The sequence below is a fragment of the Gossypium hirsutum genome, chromosome D11, assembly GCF_007990345.1.
Source record: "Gossypium hirsutum isolate 1008001.06 chromosome D11, Gossypium_hirsutum_v2.1, whole genome shotgun sequence".
Classification (NCBI taxonomy): Eukaryota; Viridiplantae; Streptophyta; class Magnoliopsida; order Malvales; family Malvaceae; genus Gossypium; species Gossypium hirsutum.
Genome location: NC_053447.1, coordinates 24,132,187 through 24,142,039, shown reverse-complemented (window position 1 = coordinate 24,142,039; position 9,853 = coordinate 24,132,187). Strand labels below are relative to the sequence as shown.

The following is a 9,853-nucleotide window of genomic DNA, read 5'->3' as shown; positions in this document are numbered from 1 at the left end:
TACATCACCAAAATATGCATAAAATATTTATTTTACTAAAATTAAACATAAACTACAAAAAATATAAAAAAATAACAAAATAATATAAAACGATTAGAAAACAAATTGATTAAATTTCGAAAAAACTCTAATTTGTAACAATAAAACGTGACAAATTAATTTCCTCCAGGTCTGGGAAGCCGAAGGAATCCTCTACTTTGACTTAGAAAAGAAGTAGTGAATATTATAATTATTGAGGTTAATGGTAATTAAGATTTCCGTCCATTCTTACAAGCTCTTCAACAGGATGACTTCTGTGGACTTTGAAGTGAGTCCGTATGGAGTATCTAATGCAAGGTAAGAAAAACGTACCCAGAAAAATAAAACGAAGGAAAGAAAGGAATATTAATTTGCTTTTAGAAAAAGAAAGGTTAGTGAAAAAGGAAAATTAATTTGGAAGGTGAGCTTTTACAATCCATGGGGTTCACGATAAATGTCACACTTTGGCAAAATCACCACTTAACTAAAAAAATTATACGCCTTCCAATTTTATTAAAAGAATTATTTTAGTTTTATTTAATTTTTTTCTATTTTTAAATTTTCAAATTTATGCTATTTATCAAATTGCTCAAAATAATTTTGTTGACATTTTATATACGTGGATTATCATATGAATGTCACATCAGTAATTGATTAATTTTAAAATTTTAAAATTTTAAAAATAAAAATTTACTAAAATTCTTAAAAATTAAAAAAATATTTTTAATATTTAAAAATTAATTAATTACTAATATGACAAACACGTGAGCTGTGATGTTGGTGCCACGTTAGCAAAGTTATCAAACATGAATTTTTACATCCATTTTTTGGTGATTTAACAGAGGATGCAAGTTCAATGGATAAAAGTGGTAAAAATTTAAGTAAAGAGATAAATTACTCTTTTATAAAATTGGAGGGCCAATTATATCATTATGCTAAAATTATATAAAATTATATATTTATTAAAAATTATCTTTGATATGGATTTAAATTTCATTTTGCCTCTATTTTTATTTTATATAAAAAGATAAAATAGATAAAAATATATTTAGAATAATATAATTTTGTAAAAAAAATATTTTTTTTTGATAGAGTTTGATTTGTTACACAAACTTAATCAAGTTTTAAATATATTAGAAATCTTATCAAATGCACATGCGTATGGAAACCACATATTTAGAATACAGATATGTGTTTAAAAATAACATACAGTAAATAAAAAAACGTGTGATTTAAAACTAAATAATCAAAATATAATATATGAAATATATATGATATTAAAATAAAAATAGATAAAATTGTGAGAAAAAACAAAATTTAAACACAAATGCATCAAATTAACAATATCAAATGCACTATAATTATTTATCATGATGTTATCATCAATTGTATAGTAGTTTCGAGTTGACTTGTGATACCGACACAATTAATAACATTATTAATAAATTGTGCATATTAAAATAGAAATGTATAAAACACATTGAAATAAAGCTTTGGTTGAGTGATAAATTTAAGATTTTAACAATTCAATTGGTGTGGATTCAAATCCTATTATATGCATATTTTTATTAGTTATTGTTAAAATAAAAATACCAAAGTACCCTCAAATAATATAACTTGTTTTAATTATGAAAAGATATTTCTGTAATTGTTTTAAAGGAGTTGATGTTCTATTGACTTATGACATCAACTCAATCAAGAGCTTAAATAATATAGGTATAGATATAGAGAATAATATAAGTTGCAAATGAGGCTGCAGCTTGTAGGGCAATGTTCACCTTTGCTCTTATTTTTTTCTTGACAGGTTTGTAAAGAATTTATAAGTTCATCTTATCAATGTTGTTAAGTAATGATTGAAGAATCTTCCTTACAAGCTTCTTTGAGTTGGAATATCCCACTTCCAATGTAAAAACCTGATTTGAGATATCACAAAACATAAACTTAAAACTCTGTCAATGTCTTATTCACCTATATCTTCAAAGTAAATTTTGTAGTCAACATGTGAAACTTGGATTGTTTTATAGTGTTAGTTACCTCATTTGTAATCTCAGAATCAACCATGCTTGGCTGTGACGCATTTCAAAGTTCTCCTGAATTTTTTGTTTATCAACTTTACAGAAAATAACATTTGGGACTTGAAGTTGCCACTAGTTTCTCCTCTTCACTTGTTTAGGTTGTTTTTGGGATATTTTTACTCCTAAAACGTCAAGCCTATCAAAATCGAAACTCAAACCCTCTCGTCCATGTAATTATTGAAAGCCTCATCAGAGAATGAAGTAACAAGGGATACACATGAAAATTGGGTGAGTGATTATTGTAGAGATGTGGGGATCTGCAGCGTACTGCAAGCAGAACTTTGAGCAGAAAGGGTGATAGAAGAGTCGGTGAAAGTGGGGGATCTTCCATGTTTCCATCATTACTTTTGTGATCAATTGCTTCCCCAACTATAGATATCCATTTAATTCATTCACGACCAAATAATATAAAATTTTTATTTGGTCACTAACTCATGAGGCCAAAACTTAACTGAGAATTTACTAATCGAATCTACTATGTGAACACAAAATAGAAATTTAAACTTTGTTGGGAAACTTATCAATTGCCACATGGAGAGGTAAACTATAATTAATTATTAATATTTCATCTAGAACGTCTAGATTTTGCATTTTTGAAGTTGCAAATCCATTAAATGATTGGGGAAAAGATTCTTATTTCTTTTAAATTTTGTGAAAGAGGCATATTTTGAATGAGCAAAATCATTGTTCTACGTGATTTTATAATTATATTTAATAATCGTTCAGTTCTGAATTTCATGCAATAGTTACATATTTAAATGAAGAAATATTGGATGCAAGTCAATTGATTAAAATTTTCACTCAAATAAAAATTCTCCAAATAGTAGTTCGTAAAATTACAGATCCTAAATAAAATTTCTAAAAATTACGTTTCCTAATTAAAATACAGATCATACTATATTTTTCACGTCATAACATTATATTGGTATACAATTATTAATGGGTAAACCATCAAAATAGTTACTTTTTGTTTACTTCCGGTTATATTTTAGCCACTTACGTTAACATGTTGTAACATTTTAGTCACTGAGCCGTTAATTGTCATTAATGATGTAACTATATGTTGACGTGACACATTAAATCATCATTTCGAACAAAAATTTTCAGTTTAATTATACAATTGGTCCCCATATTTTTTCATTTTGAGCAATTTAATTTTGTAATTTTATGTTCTTTTAACTTTTTTTTTTCTTTATTTTCTATTCGTTTCTGTTTCTCCCTCTGTTTTCCTCCCTTCTCCATCTCCTTTAACATAAAATTTCTATATTTTTTATTTGTTAAATTTTTTTATATTTATGAAAAAAGAAAAGGCGAAAGCTGAAACCAAAATAAAATTTACTTCACATATTCTCACCCCACACAATTACAAACCCTCATCGTCCATCATCACTTTAACGAACCAATTTGGATCTCTCAATGACCTACTCCACAAGCTCGCCTCACTCGAAGACCTCTCCAGTCGTGACATATGGCAGTCCACCCTCAACAAAGTTTCCCAAGCCCATTCCCTTAACCTCCTAATCAATCCCCACAAGCACCTTATCTATCTTACCTACAACATTCTTGCCCTATCGAAACTAAGTTGTTTCATAGATTCTTCAAATGAGCTCGACATTCTCAATGGATAAAACAACCACCATACGAAACTTACCCTCAACCTTACCCTCAACTTTACCCAAACCAGTTTGATTTCGTGCTCCCTTTCTCTCTTCGGTTCATCTATGCTCGGCTTCCAATCAAGCTTGCTTGGGAATATCCAAGAAGGTTTAGATCAATTTTATCATTTGTTTAATTTTATTCGTCAGAAATAAAAGAAAAGGAAATGAATAATCTACACGATTCTGTAAAAGTTTGGAAACGGAAAAATTTTGTTTTGAATATAAAAAATTTAATTTAGATTTAGATTTGATTAAGGATATGGTTTTTTATATTGATTATTTAGATCCAATTTTAGTTTCGAAATTAGGTTATATTCAAATCAAGATTTGATTAAGAATGATTGATATTCGGTTTTCAGTGAAATTCAATTTAAGAATCATGTGAAAGAAATAAGGACTTAGTTTATTTGGTAGGTAAAGATTATGTTTCTTCAATGAAGATTATGAGAAGATCGAAAAATAAAAGGGAAGAAGAAAAGAAAAATAAAGAAATTAAAAAAATTAAAATTTTCAAAAAAAAAAAGAGTATATGAACTAGTTTTAACAAATGGAAAATATAAAAAAAACTACATTAAAAGAAATAGAGAATGAAGGAAAGCAGAAGGAGGAGAAGAGAATAGAAAATAAAGAAAAAAAAGTTTAAAGAACATAAAAGAAAAATATTAAATTGTTCAAAACAAAAAAATATATAGGAACCAATTGTTTATTTAACCTAAAACTTTTTGTTTGAAATGATGATTTAACGTGCTACGTCAGCTTACCATTACACTGTTAATAACAATTAACGCTCAGTGACTAAAATGTTACAATGCGATAACATAAGTAACTAAAACATAATATTTAAAAAATAAGTGACTAAAATGTAACCTGAAACAAACAAAAATAACTATTTTGATAATTTACATAATATTAATCAAATTTAATATGGCATTTTGAGTGAAATACGTTCCAAAAATTACGAATCCAAAATAAAAGTTTCCAAATACAAAAATAAAGAAGTTTGTATTGTATTTTGAACAATCAAACAAATAGGCTATTAATTATGGTTTACCTCAATTATTATAGAAAATCCATTATTTTGGCATATATCAAGTTAAATGAACATGTGTATGGTTGTAGCAAGAATCAAATTTCAATGAATCAATTTATTGGGGTTTATGATAATCGCATAAAATGCTATGGAATTGATATAAATTGGCTTAATTTATGGGAATCAAAATAAAGAGAAGCGAAATTTTAGGTAAAAGTTTCCTACAATATTAATTGACACTTTTTTAACAACTAGAAGTTTTTCTCAAGAAAAAGGATTTAAATGAAGTAAGAAATTGAAGAAAATGTTACCGAGTTTGCAATAAGAGAGATGGAGAGGGATAGACGAGGATTGAGTCACTGATACTCTCTGTTTGGCTGTGTAAGATCTGTGTAAGCACTGGGGGGAGGGGACTTCAAGAGTTATGCCTTTTTGATTATTTCGGCGGAAGTTTCTAGAGCACAGTCTTGCGTTTAGCTAGATATGCCCTTGTTTTTCAATTTAATTCATGTTAAGGGTTGATTATGGAGACTTTGAGAAAAGGAGGATTAATTTAAGAATTTTATCAAATATTCTCCACATGTGTGTATAGTCTTTAAAACCTATTAGCTTAATGTGTGAAGAGCATTTTATATTTTATATTATAAAAAACATATTATAAGTAAAAAAAACTAAAAAAATTTCACAGATACATATTATCAAATGTTTGTGCACATTTAATTTAAAGAAACTACATATAAATTAGTTAGTTGATAAGCTGTAAAAGTAACATATTTTAATCCCATTATTAATACGTTTTTGGATGATTAATTATATAAATTAGTGAATTTGATGCTCCTAATCCTTTAAATTCATGTTTCTATACTTAGGAGAGCCTTTAGGAGCGAAAGAACTGAAAAGTGAGCCAAAATCGGACAAATAGAGTTGTTTCTAATATCCACACGGCCTAGGCATTTCCACATGGGTTGGCCACATGCCCATGTGTCAGCCCGTGTCGATTTCGCAACCTACTTCCCAGATATGCAGAAAAACTCGATTTTTAGGCTTTCGGAGCATTCTAAAGTTTATAAATACCAATTAGAAGAAGACCTAAGGGGGCACTCAGAGAAGATCGAAGAACAGACTTGAAGAACGCCATCGGAATCTACTCGGAAGCAGATCTCCCTCAAGATCGAAGATCTCCATTCAATTTCTTTTGAAGTTTTATTAAGTTTCTTTATGTCTTATGGTTATCCTAACTTTGAGATGTTTCTATTCAGGGTTATGAACTAAATTCCCTAGATACCTAGGGAAGATGAAACTTATGATGAATCTTATTATTTGATTTCTAATTTACATGATAAATATTTGATTATTGTTCTCAATTATGTATGCTTATTTTGTGTTTTAATATTTCTGGAATATTAATTCATGTTTAACATGCTTATTGCAGTGGAGCAAAAGTCTCTATTTAAGAGTAGATCTAGCATAATTAAGTGGAGTTGCATATAATTCTAGAAATAGGATGACATAAATCTACCGAATTAGAGTCAAATCTAATAAGGGAATCCATAGATCAAGTTAATGCGACAAAAGGGGTTTTAATTAGAAAGAGATTTCAATTAATCAACCTAGAGTCAGTTGTTTTTACTCTCGAAAGAGATATTAACATAATTTAGGGATTTCTACAAATCAAGACACAAGTGAATAAATCATTTAATTCAGATTCATAATAATAGGTGAAGTTTAGGTGGATTCTTTCCTAGGTATTGTCTATCTCATTGGTTATCTTTGATTATTTTCCTATTTCATTCTTTGTTACGCTACTAGATAAATTAGATTAGTAAATTTAGATTAAAAACAATCACTCCAATTTGTTGGCTAAATAATAGAAAAAAGGTAATTACTAGTACTTTTAGTCATCGTGGATACGATTTTCCCTACTCACCATAACTATACTATTGTTCGATAGGTGTGCTTGCCTTAGTCGTATTTATAGTTAGTTTAGTAACCATCAAGTTTTTAGCGCCGTTGTCGGGGACTAAAATATTAGGAACACTCGATTTTTATTAATTTAGTCATTTTTATTTTTATCATATTTTTATTCTTAGTTTAATTTTTGCATTTTAATTTTTCTTTTCTTTTATTTGCTTCTGGTAGGTTCCTTTAGTTTATGACTAAACGAAACCCGTCAGGACCATTGTTATTTGATAGTGAGATTGAAAGTATTGCTCGCAGAAACTATAGAGAAGCAAGGCAGAGTCGATAGAATATAGTAGATGAGCAAGAGGATGTTATTATTATAGAGGAGATGGGTGATAACCAGAATAACCAGCTACCTCCTACAGTTGCTACAAATCCAGCTCACGTTCCTCATACTATGTATGATAATGCCAAGCCCACTTTAATTAGGGCTAACTCGAGTATTGTGCAACCCATTATTGCTGCGAATAATTTCAAACTGAAGCCAAACATTATTCAGATGATACAACAATTTGTTTTGTTCGATGGTTTGTAAGATGAAGATCCAAATACTAACTTGGCCAATTTCCTGGAAATTTGCGATACTTTCAAGATTAATGGCGTTTCTGACGACGCCATTCGCCTACGGTTGTTCCCCTTCTCGTTGAGGAACAAAGCTAAACAGAGGTTGAATTCTTTACCATGATGTTCTATCACTACATGGGATCAAATAACTAAGAAATTCCTACTAAAGTAGTTCCCGCCGGTTAAGACAGCCAAGTTGAGGAATGATATCTCTTCCTTCGCTCAGATTGACTTAGAAACCTTATATGATGTAGGGGAGAGGTATAATGACTTATTAAGACGATGCCCTCACCATAGGTTACCTCTATGGCTACAGGTTCAAACCTTCTACAACAGGTTGAACCCCTCAACTAGGCAATTGATCGATGCAGCAGTCGATGGAACTCTAAACAATAAAACACCTACAGCGGCTTATGAATTTATAGAGGAGATGGCATTGAATAATTATTAGTGGCAAGTCATGAGGACGAAGCTGATGAAAGTAGCTGGTTTTTTTAACTCAGATGCAGTCACCATGTTATCAAATCAGGCAAAACTTTTAAATAAGAAAATTGGTGGTTTATATGTTTCTACGCAGATACATCCAGTGGTGCAGTGTGATACGAATGGAGGAGGAATGAACAATCTAGAATGTCTACCCTACGGTCCTAGCACAAAGAATGAACAAATAAATTATATAGGTAATAATTCTAGGCCTCAAAATAACCCTTATAGTAATACCTATAATGCAGGTTGGAGGAAACATCCCAATTTCTCTTGGGAAGGTCAAGGAAATCAAAGAGCACAACCCCCTCCAGGCTTCCAACAACAACCTTACCAGCAAGAGAAGAAGTCAAACCTTGAGGAGATGTTAACTAAGTTTATCTCAGTGTCAAAAACTCATTTTCAAAACATTGAAGTAGTGCTTAAATATCAACAAGCATCGATTCAAAGGCTTGAGAACCAAATAGGTTAGCTTGCTAAGCTAATTTTAGAAAGACCACAAGGTAGCTTGCCTAGCAATATCGAAACTGACCCAATAGAACAGTTTCATGCAATTACTGTTCAAGATGAAGAAGGGTTAGTTGAACTTGAATCAGAATCGTGGCAAGAAAGTGTGGTAAGTAACGGTAAGGTTGAGGTAAGCTAAAATGAGTAAAAACTGGTTAGTAGTGAATATAAACCTCAAGTGTCATATCCTAACACGACGAAAAGAGACCACACGAACTAACAATTTGGTAAATTTCTTAAACTTCTGAAAAAATTACATATTAGCTTACCGTTTATTGAAACTCTTTCGTAGATGCGCAATTTCGTTAAATTTTTAAAGGAGCTTTTGGTGAAAAAAAGGAAGTTAGATGACTCATCGACTGTGGAGCTAAATGTTGTTTGCTCAGCCATACTACAAAATAAACTACCCAACAAATTGAAAGATCCAAGGAGTTTTACTATTCCTTATTTAATTGCTAGTTTGAATATTAATAATGCTTCGCCTAATTTAGGGGCTAGTATTAATGTCATGCCTTATAAAATGTTTAAGCAATTAGGTCTTGGGAAACCCAAACAAACTAGGATGAGTATTCAATTAGTAGATAGAACAATTAGATTTCTTAGGGGTATTATTGAAGACGTACTTGTAAAAATTGATAAATTCATATTCCTAGTTGATTTTGTTGTTTTAGACATGGGTGAGGATAGTGATGTACCTTTAATTCTAGGTCGACCCTTTTTAGCAACTACTAGAACTATAATTGATGTTGGTACGAGTGAGTTAATACTTCGTGTAGGTGACGAAATGATTACTCTCCAAGCTTGTGATTCGGTTAAGACATCTAGTGATCAAGATGATTTACAAGTTCTGTTAATATGAGTAACCATGTGGCTCAACCTTCTTTGCAGGAAACACCTCAGAAAAACGTAATAAAGCCACGTTCTAGTCAATACAACAGAATGAGTTGTGAAAAACGAATGTTACGAATCGATGAACTAGATGAATGGCGGACACATGTCAAGGAGAAACCGAAAAAGCACAATGAAGAGCCAAAGAGACGTCATAATGAGCATGTTGACGGAACGAACCAATTTAAGGCTGGGGACAAGGTACTGCTAGATAAAATGGATCCCCGAATTGCCACTTCGAAGCTTGATGCAAACAAATCAAATCCTTTTACAGTACTGAATTTCTTCCCAAACGGTACAGTCGAGGTAACTCATTCTGAATTTGGCACATTTAAAGTAAATCATACTCGACATAAACCTTATTTTGATAATAGAATTGATAACGAGAAAAAACAGTTTGAACTCCGCGAAACACTATGACAATGCGAATACGAGGTAAGTCGAGCTTAGACTTTAAATACGCTCTTCTCGGGAGGCAACCTCAGTGTTAACATAGCTAAGTCTCTTAAATTTATTTCCAAGTTTTTTTTAAAAAAAAACTAATTAAATTAAAAAAACACTTTTTGACCCACACGACCTAGGCAACGGGCATGTCCCAGGACGTGTGGATCCTGAGACTTAATTTTTTTCAAAAATTTGAAAGTTATACGGATTTAAATAGTCCACAC

General features: G+C 30.7%; 1 non-coding gene across 1 annotated transcript; it reads right to left on the bottom strand.

Moving 5' to 3' along the window:
• Nucleotides 1-7,500: 7,500 nt before the first annotated feature.
• On the bottom strand, nt 7,501-7,607 carry LOC121223881 (small nucleolar RNA R71). The gene has a single exon (XR_005921347.1). It is a non-coding gene; the product is annotated as a small nucleolar RNA R71 (small nucleolar RNA).
• Nucleotides 7,608-9,853: the final 2,246 nt, after the last annotated feature.